The 3,143-nt window shown below is 35.4% G+C and overlaps 1 non-coding gene across 1 annotated transcript; it reads left to right on the top strand.

Annotated features, from left to right (window-relative positions):
• The first annotated feature begins 303 nt into the window (after positions 1–303).
• Positions 304–410, top strand: LOC113873980. Its single transcript, XR_003506044.1, has one exon. It is a non-coding gene; the product is annotated as a small nucleolar RNA R71 (small nucleolar RNA).
• The last annotated feature ends 2,733 nt before the right edge of the window (positions 411–3,143 follow it).

Here is a 3,143-nt window from a genome sequence, read left to right as displayed (position 1 = left end):
ATATTCCTTGTTTGAAGGTTGCCGATTTGTTGAGTTAAGGCAGCTAATTATTCTGAAAACATTTGATTTTGTAACTGATTCTGTGCAAGAAAAGTCTCCAAAACCTTAGCTTCATGACCAGAATTTCTTCCTTGATTCCTTGAATTTGAATTCTGATACATTGAAGATGCCATCATCTCAATAATTCTTTGGGCTTCTTCCAAGGACTTTGTATTTAATGAACCTCCAGCAGCAGCATCAACCATGGTTCTTGTTGCTGCATTCATCCCATTATAAAAAGTTTCCAATTGCATCAAATCTGGAATACAATGATGTGGACACCTTCTAAGCAATTCTTTGTATCTTTCCCAAGCTTCATATAATGATTCTCCCTCTTGCTGTACAAAGGATGTAATTTCTCCTCTTAGCTTAGCAGCTTTGGATGGAGGGAAGTACTTAGTTAGAAACTTATTCACAAGTTCTGTCCAGGTTGTGGTGCTTCCTTATGGTTGAGCTTGTAACCAGCATTTTGCTCTATCTCTCAAGGAAAAAGGAAATAGTCTTAATCTGATAGCTTCTTCACTAACTCCATTCATTCTTATGGTGTCACATAGCTGTAGAAAATTTGAAATATGTAGGTTAGGATCATCAGAATTTCCACCAGAAAACTGATCCTGTTGGACTAAATGTAGTAGGGCAAGTTTAATCTCAAAATGGTTGGCTTGAATAGTTGGCCTAATTATAGAAGAGTTAAAACCTTGCATGTTAGGAATAACATAGTCCCCTAATGTTCTAATTCTATTCTGCTCTGCCATTTCTATTGCTGGATTTGGTTGTCTCAAAGGTGTAGGTGTTCTTTTCACTCTAGGATTACTCTGAATTTCTGCAGAATGGACAGCTTCTAATTCACTATCACTTCCTATGACTTTTTCTGCTCTAGACTCTTTTCTCAATCTTCTAAAAGTTATGTCTATGTCAGGATCAAAGACCAGAATTGATTTATTCTTGTTTTTACCACGCATATACAAATTACAATGAAACAAAAATAGACTACAATCAGTATTCAGAAATACACAACAAAAATCATTCAAAATCTATCAGTAAAAGCATATAGAAACTTAAATCTAGCAATTGCAGAATTGTAAAATCATGTAAAAATATGCAGAATGGAAATTATGATTGTGCAGAACAATGAAAACAAAAACTATGCAAATAATACAAAAGGATGTAAAGACTCTATGCAGCAGACAGCAATACTATGCAGAATACTACACAAGGTGCAGAAAAATTATGCAGAAAGAAATTTGAAAGTAAAACAACAAAATAAATGCTCAATCTAGCTACTTTTATACTACTAATGATATTGAAATACAAAATTACCCGGCAACGGCGCCAAAAACTTGTTGTTCGCAATCTAACACTAGCAAGTGCACTAGGATTGCAGCAAGTAATGATTAAAATTAAGATCAAAATATCGTCTCCACAGGGAATTTAGATTTCAAGTACCACTTCATAGAATTATTACCATTTGAGCTTTCCGAAATTGAAAGGAGAGTAGTAACATGTAATAACAGCAAACCAGAACAATTGAAAGTAAAATTAACTTGCAGAAACAGAACAATAACATAGGGGGAAACCATAGTTAGGGAATTGCTTCACCAAAACTCCAATGTTTAATCAATAAAGTTCTGAATTAACAAGCAATTGGAAAGAATGATAATTAGTTTCACGTTATATTATTCAGAGGTTAATTCCTTAACTCAGTGAACCTAACATTCAATTAAACCATTCTAATTCCTTAGATCTGACTCAATTTCATATTGCTTTAAGTGTAAGAAACCAGAAGATTGCAAGATCAAAGCCTCTTATCCCTAAGAAAACTATAATCTCAGTGATTTGTTCAGATCTGAAGAACAAATTCAATTTCCATTGACAAGAGTTCCTCTGAATTTGGTTAATCAAATTTCCATTCAATTTCCACATGAAGTGCAGAATCAATCACTCAATCTATTCCAAAGCTTGAAATTCAAATCCAAATCAATTCAACATGTTCGTTTAAGGTCTACAATCCCTAACTATGAACGAATTACACAGCCATGAAAGCAGAGAAAGGAAAAGAAAGAGAAGAAGAGAAGAAGAAACTCAGAATTGCCATGGAAGCTTGCTCCACTCCAATTCTTCTTCGTGAAGCTCCAAGATTCGAATCCCCACTCCTCTCTCTCACTTCCTCTAACGAGAACCTAACTAACAAAACTAAAAATGAACAAAAATCCCCGAATTCTGGAACGTTTCTGATATTTATATAATTTCCCATATTTTTGCGTCATCATTTTTACAAAAAATAGTAGTTACGCAGAAGATTTATTGTAACACTTTTATGAGAAAAAGTGGCCACGCGCAACTTCCTGATATTGGCCGCTCTCTGGAACTATCACTCTTGCTGATAAAAGTGACAACGCAGAGGCCAAGTGGTTGCGCGTGATCACTCTTATGAGAAAAAGTGATTACGCGCAACTCGCCAAAATGAAGGTTCTCTGGAACGTTCACTTTCGCTGATAATAGTGATCACGCAGAGCTTTTCCTGATATTTGCCTCTCTGGAATGCTCATTTTTACTGATAAAAGTGATAACGCCCAGCATGTTGAGTCTGAGACTTCACAGGATCTCTCACTTTTCCTAGCAGAAGTGATAACGCCCAAGCTTTCTTCTTCTTTGAACTCTGGAGTGATCACTTTTACTGACAATAGTGATCACGTCCAGTCTGCACTTTCTTGGTCTTGTGTTTTTGGAGTCCAGACTTGCTTCTTTCTTCTTCCTTGTCTTCAAGCCTCCATTTCTATTATCCTTGCCCAATTTATTCCTTCAAAAATAAGATTAAAAACTTAATTTCTAAGCAAAATTTCTACAATTGCTAAAATAACTACATATGTAAACAAACTTCAATTCCTTCTCTTTTTTCTGAGTTTTTCTGTTTTCTTCATATATTTTTCTTATCAATTGTGTTAGAACTATGCTAAAATATCAACAAAAATATGGATTCATCAACCGTCCATGGGCTCGAAGCACCCCCTTGCTTATTGGAAGGGTCTGGAGTGCTGGCTGCTGCGAAGCTCTAATCTTTTATCAATTTGGGCCCAAAATCCAATTGCGACCTCTTTATACCA

This window comes from Abrus precatorius, unplaced genomic scaffold, assembly GCF_003935025.1.
Source record: "Abrus precatorius isolate BTA unplaced genomic scaffold, Abrus_2018 Scaffold7, whole genome shotgun sequence".
In the NCBI taxonomy this organism is placed as follows: Eukaryota; Viridiplantae; Streptophyta; class Magnoliopsida; order Fabales; family Fabaceae; genus Abrus; species Abrus precatorius.
Note: the sequence above shows the minus strand (reverse complement) of the source record. Positions and strands in the feature narration are given on the sequence as shown.